At 42.0% G+C, this 14,188-nt stretch overlaps 1 protein-coding gene across 8 annotated transcripts in view; it reads right to left on the bottom strand.

The window, feature by feature from the left end:
* STIM1 (stromal interaction molecule 1) overlaps positions 1-14,188 on the bottom strand; it is a 190,300-nt gene that overhangs the window by 38,554 nt on the left and 137,558 nt on the right. The window lies entirely within an intron of this gene.

Genomic DNA, 14,188 nt, shown 5'->3' with positions numbered 1-14,188 from the left:
TAGCCAATCTGTTCGCTTGCCAGAGAAAGAATAAGCAGTAAGAAATGGGCTCCCGAATCAGTATCTCTTTCCTCTAATGGATCAGTCGTGTCTCCTGATGAAGCCCTCACTTACTTTTATGGTTTCAAATCCACATCCCAAAAGAACTATGTCTGGCAAGAAGGTTGCCGGTGTTTTCTTTGCCTCTCCTTCACACAGCTGTTAGCCAGTTATTGGGGCCACTCAGACAGCCTTTGGTCAGCCTTTTGGTCAGCCAGTCAGGTAGAGCACAGTGATTAAGAATGTGGGCTTTCGGGCCGGCCGAGTGGCGAGATGGTTAAGAACTGGCTTGGGACGCCAGAGGGCCCCGGTTCGGATCCCACATATGAGGGCCAGTGAGACTGCCCTCCACAGCTAAGATGCTGAACAACAGCTCAACCTGGAGCTGGGCTGCCATAAGTCGCCGGCGACGGCGTAGGCTGCAGCCCCTGTGGCAGTGGGTTGCCATGGGCTACCATGTGTAGCCAGCAGCCAGCATGAGCGGCCAGCAGCCACAGTGATGGCCGTCCAGAAGCCGGCGACTGATCTGCCTCGCCCGGGAAGAATGCAATGATGGTGCCAACTTGGGCCAGTGAAGCAACGTCCTCCACAACTAGACTAAAGAACAAAACAACAGCAACTTGTCTGTTCCCCTTCCCCGAATTCCCCAGTACTGTTCCCATCTCCCCAATTCCCCAATAAAAATCTTTAAAAAAAAAGAACGTGGGCTTTGGAGGGACAGAGGGCCAGCTCAGTTGGTTAAGAGCTCGCTCAAGAGTGTGAGCTCTGAGCAACAGGGTTGCCAGTTCAATTCCCGGCCTGAGATGAGCTGCCACTGAGCTGCCAATAGGTGGCAGAATGGCTCAGCTAAAAAAAAAAATAATAATACTCCCCCTTGCTTCGAACACACTTATCCCATTGATTTTGCCACTTTCTGAAACAGTTCTGGAAATCCTCTCTTGTGAGTGTCTTTATTATAGTTGCGCTGTCGTGGCTGCCTCGGAGTCCTGAATCGTTTTGACTTTAGGGAAGAGCCAGAAGTAGCACGGCACCAGATCTGGTGAATAAGATGGATGAGGACACACCGTAATGTTTTTATTTGACAGAAATTGTTGCATACCAGAAGCAACGTGTGACACAGAGCGTTGTCAGGATGGAGGATGATTTACGGCACATTTTAAAACACACCTTCTCTCAACCGTAGCTCACTCCCAACTGACTATACCAAACAAGTTGAAACATGTCACACTGTTACTAAGGTTGGAAACGCTGCTTAATATATAAGATCACACAATGGTTGGGCCAAGGACAAATTTTTGTTTTCCACATCCCTACTCTGGGCTAGGCCCTGTTGAGAGATAAAACCATACAAGGTAATGCCCTCAAGCCGTCTGGTGGGAAGACAGACAGGGGAATAGATAATTGCAATTAATGTGCTAAGTGCTGCAATGAGACAAGCCTTAAGAGGCTATGGGAACATTGAAGAAGGCACCTAACCTACCCTGTGGTTTCCAGGGAAGATTTCCAAAAGAAGGGGATACTTAAGTAGAGTCTTAATTGTCAAGTAGGATTTAACCAGATCAGCAAAGGAGGAAAGACTGGGGTGGGGGTGGGGGGGGGAACACGATGACTGTATATGAAAGCATCAAGGGATTATGGGGGTCTGGAACCAGCCACCCCAAGATATGCCTTAGTGGTATGCAGATTACTTTAAGCTAAAGGCAATTTTAGCTTCGGGCTCAAGAGAAACTTCTGCCCCCTCCAACTACCTAGAATTCGAATTAGAGGCCTGGCCCATAAGAGATTATGAGAGATAACTTCTTTTGACCTATGTATAGCGCAGGGCAAACTTATATTTACTAAAGGTCTGCTCTTCTTATCATCCTGCAATGACCTTTTGAAGCCCCCAAGGCACCTTACCTCATCCCTAGCTCGGGATGTCTTATATACCCACGTTCCCTTTCTGTCTCTGAACCTCTCACGTATAGATAGGGGTCTCTGACCCTTTCATGTATGTGGAGTTCCCGTGCGCACAATATTAAATCTGATTTTCCCTTGTCAATCTGCCTCCTGTTGATTTGATCATTCAGCCAGTCAAAAATAACCACAAGAGGGAAAGGGGAATTTTTCCCCTTCCCCACATTTTTGGCGCTGTGAGCAGGTTCTTCACTGACTAGTAAAATTCTCCACTGGCTAACTAGAAACTGCTTTCCCTGGCTGGGAACACTGCTTTTCCGAGGACTGCTGCAGACAAAGGGATCCTGGAACATCTGACTAAGCTAACATAAAAAAATAAAAAAAAGGTAAGATCTCTTACAGTTGTCAATCTCCCTAAGATCTCTCTGTCTGCAGGGGTCCAGGAGAGGAGAGAGGTGAGAATCTTTTTTTTTTTTTTTTTTTAAAGATTTTTATTGGGGAATTGGGGGATGGGAACAGTGCTGGGGAATCGGGGAAAGGGGAACAGACAAGTTGCTGTCGTTTTGTTCTTCAGTCTAGTTGTGGAGGATGTTGTTTCACTGGCCCAAGTTGGCACCATCATTGCGCTCTTCTCTGGCGAGGCAGATCAGTCGCCGGCTTCTGGACGGCCGCTCACTGCGGCTGCTGGCCGCTCACGCTGGCTGCTGGCCACACACGGTAGCCCATGGCAATCCACTGCCACAGGGACTGCAGCCCACGCCGTCGCCGGCGACTCATGGCAGCCCAGCTCCAGGTTGAGCTGTTGTTCAGCATCTTAGCTGTAGAGGGCAGTGTCACTGGCCCTCATATGTGGGATCCGAACCGGGGCCCTCTGGCATCCCAAGCGAGTTCTTAACCATCACGCCACTCGGCCGGCCCAAGAATCTTTTTAAATATAGGCTGGCAGGAGAAAATACTGGTGAAACTAGTTCGTGAATTTTAGCAACTCTTGTAAATTTGGTAGAGCACTCTTGGTTCTATTGATCCATTTCCTCCTAGAGAGTTCTTTGTGTCTCTGCCTGTTGTGCATAAAAAGTAAAATCCATAGGGAAGGCCAAACCAACCCTACTGGATAGGGTTTTTCTTTTGTCCTGTTCTACGTCCTGAGAGCTTAGGTCATCTTTTTTTGACCACTGAGAATATTTTCTCCCTGGCCCCCACCATGCAGAGGGTGCAGTGGGCTTTGGTGGCCAATTAGACTGGGGCTCTGAGCTCTCTCTGTGCCCTGCCATGCCAAGCTCTCAACAGAGTTTAGTTTTTGTTTTGTTTTTTAAGATTTTATTGGGGAATTGGGGGAGGGGAACAATGTTGGGGAATTGGGAAGGGGGACCAGCCAATTTGTTGTTCTTTAATCTTCCTTATGGAGGGCGCCAGTCGCTATCTGGCTTCCTGTTGGCAGCTTGTGGCCTCTAAGCTCAAGGTGCTATGTTCAAACAAAGGAGTCAAACAAACAGCCTTGTTGTTAAAAGCGCACGCTCTATCCACTGAGCCATTCGGGGGCGGCAGCTCAGCTCAAGGTGCTGCATTCAGTCTTAGTTGTGGGTGGGCATAGCCACCATACTATGCCGGAGTCGAACCAGCAGCCTTGTTAAGAGAACACTATCCACTGAGCCATCCGGGCGGCAGCTCAGCTCAAGGTGCCAAGTTCAGTCTTAGTTGCGGGTGGGTGTAGCCCTCCACTGAACAGGCAATCTTGTTGTTACACCAGCTGAGCCATCTGTTAGCAGCTCAGTGACAGCTCAGCTCAGGCGCAGCTCACTGGCCCATGTGGGAATCGAACCGGAGGCCCTGTTACTCAGAGTTCGCGCTCTTAAGAGAACTCTTAACCAACTGAGCCACTCAGCCGGTCAGAGTTTAGTCTGCCTGTTCTGTCTGAAACTATTTTGAGGAGTGAAACTCTTTTGGATTATGGGGGCTTCACCATCTGTGTCCCAGGTCTTTCCATAAAAAGGCTTATTGGGTTGAGTTGCTAAGGAAGACCCTACTAATCAATGGCCAGACAATGGATTATTTTTTTTTTGCAAAGAAACTAATAAGAACTTTATTCCATGACATTGTATGGTCAATATTTCTTTTTTTGGTATGGTCAATATTTTTACAGGGAATTTCTGTCTACAGAAATTTCTGCTGCTGTATCCAGCTGTTCTTGAAGAGCACTGCTAGGTGGCAGCCCAAGGTTAAAAGCAGCAGTCTTGATGTGGCTGTTTTATATCCATAGTTATAAAACTTCTGTTCAGATAGATTTCAGATGGTTCTCCATGTTAATTGTTCTATAATTTAGTTTTAATTTTAATGAGGTCATGGGAGGAGGCAGACTTAGCATTTATCTACTCTGCCATCTGGGAGTCTTCTCAGACGATGGCTCTTTTGAATTGAGAAAACTTCTTTATTGGAAAATTTTTTTAGAGAATTGTCATTCCAAGTAACTGCCTTATTGGTATTTCTGGGAGAATCAAAATGAATGGAAAACACAGAAAAGTATAATGGCTAGCTAGCCTTAGGGATCCCTGGATAAAATAAAAGAACAAAAGTCAGACTTAGAACAAAAATTAAAAATCAAATCTGATGTAAATTTACCTCCTATACTCCCATGTACCCCCAACTTCCTGTCCCTGACCCTCCAGAAGATCTTTTGGACCTCTGGGTGCATGGTCTTAAAAACCCCCTTTTCAAAACTCAGCTCAATCAGCTCAGCCAGATCTTAAGACTCCAACTTTATCAGAGAAAGCTGAACTGCCTGTTTTAACATCTCTTTCGCTAGAAGACCTACAGAGGGCACTCAGACTTGACCTTCAAACTAAAGGCATACGGGCATTTCAGGCATACAGCTGCAAGTTAGGAAGCAAATTTAGTAGGAGCTGCCAAAAAGAGCAAGAAGTCTCGCCTTACTGTAACTTATGATTCTTCTAATTTCCCAGGTCTTGCCTGCCTTGGACATTCATACGCAATGTCCTTTGTGGATGTATCCTAGACCTCTACTGCAAAGGGTTCAGATCCCCTGGATAGCGGCTGATCTTTTAAATGACTAAAAAACTCTTATTGCCACTCTCAAGAGCATCCAACAAAATTTAGAAAAGAGTTAGAAAGTTTGGTGGCCATTCATAATCCCACTCACAGAGACCTTGACTGGTTTCTAAGGGGTGTTCTTCCAGCCCATGATTATACTGTAGTTATCAGACAGGCCAGGAGGCCCCTGAAGAAACCTCCCCTCACAGGGAAAACAGAGGGCCAGGCCCTCCTACAAATGACCAGAAAATGATTCTGCTGGAGGATGATATTCAAAGTTTAATAGAAGTGATTCTAAAGGCCTTTCTTCCTAAAGTTAATTGGTCAAAAGTTGAATTATGTACTCAGAAAGGAGGAGAACATCCAAAAGCATTGATTGAACAGTTTATGCAAACTTTCCAAAGACACACAAGCATTAAATCCAAAAGCTTCAAAGCACAGAAACCTCTTAATAACTGCTCTAGAGGGAAATTTTCTCCCTGGTAGAAAAAAACAAATTCAAATTGCGTGTTTGGCTGGTTGCGGTAGCCACTAACTGTGATAATGGAGGCTGCCACGTAATTCTTTGAGAATATTTTACAGGAAAGCAGAAGAAAAAAAAGAGTTAAAGGCAACAATTCTTGCTCTTCAACTTGAATCTTTAGAGAAGCAAAAATATGACTCTGAGAATAAATCAAAGCCCACTCACAGTTCTTCCTATTTGTCTCCAGACAAATGCAGATATTGCAAGAAACCACGACATTGGAAGAGAAATTGTCGCACTTGAGAGGAAAGAAAGTTTGGGAAACAACCCATCTAGACCCCAACATCCAAGAAGGTTCATTTTTCTCCTCTTGAGAGGCAATTTCCCTTCAAATGATAGGGTCAGCCAATCTTCAGTAGAGAATCGGGAACTGGACTTCTTTTTTTAAAAAAGATTTTATTGGGGAATTGGGGGAGGGAACAGTGCTGGGGAATCGGGGAAGGGGAACCGACAAGTTGTTGTCCTTTTGCTCCTCTTGTGGAGGACGTCGCTTCACTGACCCATATTGGTATTGTGATCATTGCGCTCTTCCTGGCTGAGGCAGATTGGTAGCCGGCCATTGGACGCCGCTCACTGCAGCCCCAATGCAGCCTATGTCGTCGCAGGCGACTCACGGCAGCCCAGCTCCAGGTAGAGCTATTGGGAACTGGACTTCTTAATTGACACTGGTATGACTTTCTCTTAGGCCCTCTTAACACCCATCATGCCTTTCTTGTTTCATACAGCTCACCAACAAATCTCCTTGGCAGAGATTTCTTATGTACATTTAATGCTACTATAAATTGTAATGAGAAGGGCATTTTTATTTCCTTGCCCTCATATCAAGCCCCAAATCTCTTATTTTCATTATTAGAAACTCATCCTAATTTAAATTTCTCTGAAGAGGATGAGTCTTTAAGAGATATCCCAGTTAGCCTCTGGGCCACACATGCAAATGAAGTCGGACTGCTACAGTGTACAGAGCCCCTACAGAGCCGCTGCACATTACTTGGAAAAAGAATAAACCATTTCATCAGTAGCCCAATACCCTCTCTCTCTAGAGATGCAGAATAAGACACTGAAACTATAATAGACTCCCTCTTGTAGCAGGGTATACTAGTTTTTACTTCTTCACCCTACAATACTCTAATCTTGCCAGTAAAGAAAGAAGGCAAATTTGACTCAAGATGGGAATCAGATTTATCGACTCTTATAAACTCCCTCACTCTCCTAATGCACTAGCTGAACGAGGCCATAAAGCCCCTAGATCTAAACTTCAGTGGGTAAAAATCACTATTACCTACTTGGGACAAGGGATATCTCAGGGCATTCAAAAGCTAACCCCAAAACTCCTTGAATCAATGTTGTCCATCCCTCTTCCCAAGACAAACAAACAGAAAAACCCAACTATATAAATTTCTAGGGGCAGCTGGCTACTGCTGCCTATGGATTCCTAATTTTGCAGCCCTTGCTAAACTTCTGTAGCTCTTCTCCCAGATAACATTTCAGAGCCTATTTCCCTGCCTTCAGAGGCATTAACCTCCTTTGAAGCCCTAAAATTAGCTTTGTGCACAGCCCTGCCTCCTGGCTTACCTAACTTTGACAAATCCTTTCACTTATATGCAGCCATGAAAATAATGGGATTGCTGAAGGCATTCTAGGACAATCTTTTGCCTCTCAGATACATCCTATAGCATATTTCTCATACCAGTTAGACCCTGTTGCATCAGGCATGCCCCCCCCAAGCCTATGTGTGGAGGCTGCAGCTGCCACTTGACTGACAAAGCCAGTACTCTAACATTAAGCTGCGCCATTCACCTCTATGTGCCCCATGTTATGTCTGCTATTTTACAAGTTCACAGGATACAGCACCTCTCCACATGGTGACGATCACCTATGAACAGGCACTTTTAACTAATCCTTCCATCATCTTACATCATTGTAACACTTGGAATCCAGCTACTTTATTACCCGCTCCTGATGATGGAGAGCCCCTCAGTATCCCACATGGTTGCCTGGCAGCTATAGAGATGGTCTCAAAGTCACAAGATCACTACTCAGACATCGCTTTAGACAAGCCAGACTTACTTTTACTTTGTGATGGCCCCTGTAAATGAAATTTCTGGGGAAACATAACTGGCTATGCCATAGTTTCCCCACATGAAACACTTGAGGCATATTCTTTGCCCACTGTAAAATCAACCCAAGCTGCTGAACTCATAGCTCTTACTAGAGCTTGCACATTGGCTGAAGGAAAAACTGCCACTATTTACACAGACTCAAGATATGCCTTTGAAGTCTGTCATGCTGTTGGCATAACTTGAAAATTCTATGGATTCTTAACTTCTGCAGGTGCTCCTATTGCTAATGGGTATATAGTTGCTGCCCTATTACAAACCATTCACCTCCCTTCTAAAATCGCTATTGTTCACTGTTCAGCCTGTTCTAAGGAGACTGATACTGTATCTTTAGGAAACAATAGGTCTGACAGAGCTGCTAAACATGCAGCTCAAAATGGACCCCCTTATCCTTCCTCCACCGCACTTTTAAACCGGTCTTTATCATTCACTGGTGTTATTAACTACCAGGCAAACGCCCTACAACCTGAGAAGGACAAATGGATAGAAAACGGTGCCAAATGATTATCTGATAGATTATACATTGCGCCAAACAGACTTCCTGTAGCTCCTTTTCTTTTAACTTTTTGGGTTGCATTTCTATCCCGCCAAATGGGACACATGTGCAGACGAGGGATAATTAAGGAACTAAAAGACAATTAGTTTTGCCCTGGTATCCACAAAATTTCTGACCAAATTACTTCCCAGTATGCTACTTGTAAATCCCACCAAATTCTTCGGAGAAATCAATGTACCTCAGGAAGTTCTGCTAGGCCTGCACTGCCCTTGGCAGCACTACAAATGGATTTTATAGATTTGCCCCTGGCTTTAGGCTATTTTCACTGTTTGATTATTGTGTCCGTGGTTAGTGGGTGGACCGAATACTATCCAACTAGACATGTCCATGTCACTACAGTGGTAAAAAAACTAATAATTGAGATTATTCCTCAGTTTGGTATTCCTTTATGGATTGAATCAGACCAAGGAACTCATTGTACAGCAGAGATAAACCACTTGCTTGCAAAAACTCTGGGGTACTCATTAAAATTTCATACCCTATATCATCCTCAATCATTGAGGTAAGTGGAATGTAAAAATCTAGATATAAAAAGGACTCGGGGCGGCCGGTTAGCTCAGTTGGTTAGAGCACAGTGCTCATAACACCAAAGTTGCCGGTTTGATCCCCACATGGGCCACTGTGTTGCACCCTCCACAACTAGATTGAAACAACTACTTGACTTGGAGCTGATGGGTCCTGAAAAACGCCCTCCACAACTAGACTGAAACAACTACTTGACTTGGAGCTGATGTGTACTGGAAAAATATACTGTTCTCCAATTAAATTTTTTTAAAAAGGACTCTAGGAAAAATCTCTCAAGAAACTGGACTTGAATGGCTCCTTTGCTCATAGAACTGTGCCACAGAAACGTGCCAGTCAAGAAAGTATAGAAAACCACTGGTGTATCACAATTCTAAGTTCTCTTCAGCATTGAGGGCCTTATCCCCAAACTTCAGAGAATATGAATTGGAAAAGGCAACCCTAAACCTCTCCATGGTAATGGAACAAGAGTTTAATACCACCATGCAAACTTTGAAAATACTCCAGTCAGAAGTTGACAGCTTAACCTTTGTGGTTCTCTTACATGGATGTACTTTGGACACACTGACTGTTCAACAAGGAGGAGCTTGTGCAATAATTGGTGAAAAATGTTGCTTCTATGTAAATCAAACAGGACAAGTAGTGTCTAACTTAAATTTGTTACAAGACAGGATTAATATCTCCCATCAGATAAATGAAGCAAAGACATTTTATTGGATGGACATATTCCCAGAATTGGGGAACTGTTTTAATGGGGCATGGGGAAGTGTGCTTTGATTTATACTTTTCTGTTTATTTATTTTCACTGTAATTTATGTTTTTTTCTCTTTGTAGATCCCTTACCAGTAGGTTACTAACCTGTTCTATTTCTCCATAGCAGTCAGCTCAGCTTTTAATATGTGAAACTTCCAGGAAAGTTTTAGAGGAGGGAACTGTGAGGGTTCAGAACCATTCACCCCAAGATGTGCCTCAGTGGTATGCAGATTACTTTGAGCTAAAGGCAATTTTAGCTTCAGGCTCAAAAGAAACTTGACCCCTACCCCCTACCTTAACTATCTAGAAGAATTTGAATTAGAGGTCTGGCCCATAAGAGATTATCAGAAATAACTTCTTTTGACCTATCTATAGGACAAACTATATATATATAGATAGATAGATAGATAGATAGATAGATAGAGAGAGAGAGAGAGAGAGAGAGCAAACTTATATTTACTATCATATTCTTATCATCCTGCAATGAACTTTTGAAGCTCCCAAGGCACCTTACTTCATACCTAGCTCGGGATGTCTTATATACCTCAATCCCCCGTTCTATCTCTAAACCTCTCATGTATAGATAGGGGTCTCTGACTCTCTCATGTATGTGGGGTTCCAGTGCACACAATATTAAATTTGATTTTCTCTTATCAATCTGGTTCCTGTTGATTTGATTATTCGGCCAGTCAAAAGGGACCACAGGAGGGAAAGGAAAAATTTTCCCCTTCTGCAAAGGATGAAAGAGAATGACATATTCAAGTAGCTGCAGATAAATCAGTATAGCTACAAAGAAAGACATATGATAAAGAGTGGTAAGAGGCCAGCCGAATGGCTCAGTTGGTTAAGAGTTGGCTTAAGAGTGCAAGCTCTGAGCAACAGGGCCGCTGGTTAGATTCCCACATGGGCCAGTGATGCGGCGCCTGAGCTGAGCTGTCGCTGAGCTGCTAACAGATGGCTCAGCTGGTGTAACAACAAGATTGTCTGTTCGATGGTGGGCTATGCCCACCTGCAACTAAGACTGAACTCAGCACCTTGAACTGAGCTGTCACCCGGATGGCTCAGTGGATAGGGTGTGCTCTTAACAACAAGGCGGCTGGTTCAACTCCCTCATGGGATGGTGGCTACACCCACCTGCAACTAAGATTGAACACAGCAGCTTGAGCTTAGAGGTCACAAGCTGCCGATGGGAAGTCAGATGGCGACTGGCGCCCTCCACAATGAAGACTGCAGAATAACAACTTGGCTGTTCCCCTTTCCCAATTCCCCAACACTGTTCCCCTCCCCCAGCTCCCCAATAAAATCTTTTAAAAAAAAAAAAGGAGAGGTAAGAAATAAGAAAGTAAGTGAGTCACAAAAATAAATATGGGCCTGGTATGCTAAATTAATCTAGCACAATGGTATATAAATTTTCTTTTTTCATGCAGGCATGTTTGCACAAATTATAGGAGAGAAACAGTAACTTTGGGGGCCAATACTATGGAGATAAATAAGAAATGATGGCGATTCACAGCATTAAAATATAAAAATCTCAAGGTATAAAAGAAGATCACCAGATTTTTATTTATATACTGATTTTTTTCACAGTTGAGCTAATTCATTTTGAGATTACAAACAGACATTTAATTTCAATGCATCTGACTAACATCTCACAGATAAACATGAAATAAATCAATGGCATCTTCTATAATAACTTCTTTTGTCAACAACTACTGAGTTTTCAGTGCCTTATTTTGTTGAGTCCCAAATGAGACAACAGTTGTGATCTAACCTTACTACAGGTTCTACACAAAATCAAGTGTTATCTGACCAAAAGGAAAGCCAATATTTATCTTTTCAAAATAATGCATGATTATTACATATGATTATACTGGAATTTACTTATAACATCTTTAGTAATATCTTTATTAGTTCAGGTTCCATTTAAGAATATTTCTCCCACCCAGAAATTTGGTGTCCAACATGTTTGTTTCATTATTTGAAAAGAAACCAAAAAAGGGGGATCCACTGAAAAATGTAAGCAGAGACCTGGTCAAATACTTATGTTAGAAAGATCTCTCTGGAAGCAATTATAGGAAAGACAGCAGTAGAGCTAGACTGGGCCAAGAAGCACAGTATGAAAGCATCCAAGCAAAAGATGATTAAGCTGAGACTTCTGCTTCAGTCCAAGATGAAGTAACAAGGGTGGAATTTACCCTCCATCCTGAAACAACTATAAATAAATAAATAAGAAAATATATGAAACAATGGTTTTTAAGACACTGGATCAGACTATGATGGACAATGATCATTGAGAGATGGTAAACAAATGAGAAAAGTCACACAATTTCGCCAGTTTATGACTTTGAGAGAATTTCCAGGCCACAGTACAGAGTGGAACTAAGGTTGAGAGGGAAGGAATGGAAATACACTTTTATAAAGTTCTTATATATGAGACAAGGGATAGTAATAGCTCTTAAAAGTAGAGTGTGATAAGTTAAAGATGCATACTTTATCTCCTAAAGCACCTACTAAAATAACTAAACAAAGAGTTAAACCATAAAAGAAGACAAAATTGAATCACAAAAAAATATTCACTAATCTAAAAAGACAAAGAAAGGAGAAAAGGAAAAAAACAAAAAACAAATAGCAAGATAATGGACTCAAATCTAACCACTGAGCTGAATAAAAATAAAAACAAAACATATCATAAAAACCAATACTAGATTGATGTAATATAAGATAGATTTCAGAGGTATGCATTTCCAGGGCAAAAAAAAAAATCCCTCAAATTGGAACACATCATTAAGGAATACTAAGTTACTAAAGACTATATCAGACAGAGAGAATAAGCATTTACCACCAGCTGTATTTTCATTTTAGGTATTTTTGCTCTAAAATAAATCAGTTGACAAAAGCAAAAAACCACAACATGCCAGAATTTGTGAAATGCTGCTAAAACAATACTTAGGGGAAATTTATAGCAGTAAACGCCTACATTGGAAAAACAAAAGTCTCAAATCAGTGACCTTAGCTTCCACCTTAACAAACCAGAAAAGAATAGCAAATTATACCCAAAGTAAGCAGAAGAAAAAAAAAATAAAGATCAAAGTAAAAAATCAATGAAATAGACAACAATAGATAAAATCCTTGATTCCAAACACTGGTTCTTTGACAAAATCAATACAATTAATAAACATCTAACAAGACTGATCAAGGACAGAGCTGGACACCTGAAACTAATTTAAAATTTTTAATTTAATTTAATTTTTAAAAAAAAGGACAGAGGTGGAGCATCCGGTTCTGGTGACCAGGGAAGGCTGTGCCACTGGTCCCCACAGGGCACCAACTATAGAAGGCCACTCTACTAAGACTACTAAGAGACATAGCAGCCCTACCTAATGCATAGAAACAAATACAGGGAGGCAGCCAATATGGGGAGACAAAGAAACATGTCCCGAATAAAGGAACAAAACAAAGCTCCAGAAAAAGGACTAAACAAAATAGAGACAAGCCACCTACCAGACCAGAGTTCAAAACACTGGTTATAAGGATGCTCAATGAAATCAAGGAAAACTTCAACAAAGAGATAGGAAACCTAAAAGTGGACTTTGAAAACATAAAAAAGAACCAGTCAGAAATAAGGGATACAATAACTGGAATGAAGAATACATTAGAGGGAATCAACAGTAGATTAGATGAAGAAGATCAAATCAGTGATTTAGAGAGTAAGATAGTAGAAAACACCCAATCAGAACAGCAAAAAGAAAAAAGGGCCCCCCACAAAATGAGGCTAGTATAAGGGGCCTCTAGGACAACATTAAGGGCACTAACATTTGGGTACCAGAAAGAAAAGAAAGAGAACAAAGAATTGAAAACCTATTTGAAGAAAGAATAACGGAAAACTTCCCTAACCCGGTGAAGGAAATAAACATACAAGCCCAGGAAGTGCAGAGAGTCCCAAACAAGATGAACCCAAAGAGGTCCACACCAAGATACATCATAATTAAAATGCCAAAAGTTAAAGACAAAGAAAGAATCTTAAAAGCAGCAAGAGAAAAGCAGTTAGTTACCTACAAGTGGGCTCCCATAAGACAGTCAGCTGATTTCTCAGCAGAAACTTTTCAGGCTAGAAGGGATTGGCAAAAAATATTCAAAGTGATATTTTGGACCTCCAACCAAGATTCTCTGCCCAGCAAAGCTATCATTTAGAATCTAAGGACAGATAAAGAGCTTCCCGGACAAGAAAAAGCTAAAGGTGTTTATCACCACAAAACCAGTATTACAAGGAATTTTAGAGGGACTTCTTTAAGACAATAATAATAATAATAATAATAAAATAATAATTACATATCTATCAATGATTACTTTCAATGTAAATGGATTAAATGCTCCAGTCAAAAGACAGGGTGACTGAATGGACAAGAAAACAAGACCCTTACATATGCTGCCTACAAGAGACTCACTTCAGATTTAAAGACCCACACAGACTAAAAGTAAAAAGATAGCAAAAGATATTTCATGAAAATGGACACAAAAAAACCTGAGCTAACCATACTTATACCAGACAAAATAGACTTTAAAACAAAGGCTATAACAAGAGGCAAAGAGGGCCGGCCGAGTGGCGCGATGGTTAAGAACTGGCTTGGGACGCCAGAGGGCCCCCATTCAGAGCCCACATATGAGAGCCAGTGACACTGCCCTCTACAGCTAAGATGCTGAACAACAGCTCAACCTGGAGCTGGGCTGCTATGAGTC

The sequence above is a fragment of the Hipposideros armiger genome, unplaced genomic scaffold (assembly GCF_001890085.2).
Source record: "Hipposideros armiger isolate ML-2016 unplaced genomic scaffold, ASM189008v1 scaffold_635, whole genome shotgun sequence".
Taxonomy (NCBI): domain Eukaryota; kingdom Metazoa; phylum Chordata; class Mammalia; order Chiroptera; family Hipposideridae; genus Hipposideros; species Hipposideros armiger.
Note: the sequence above shows the minus strand (reverse complement) of the source record. Positions and strands in the feature narration are given on the sequence as shown.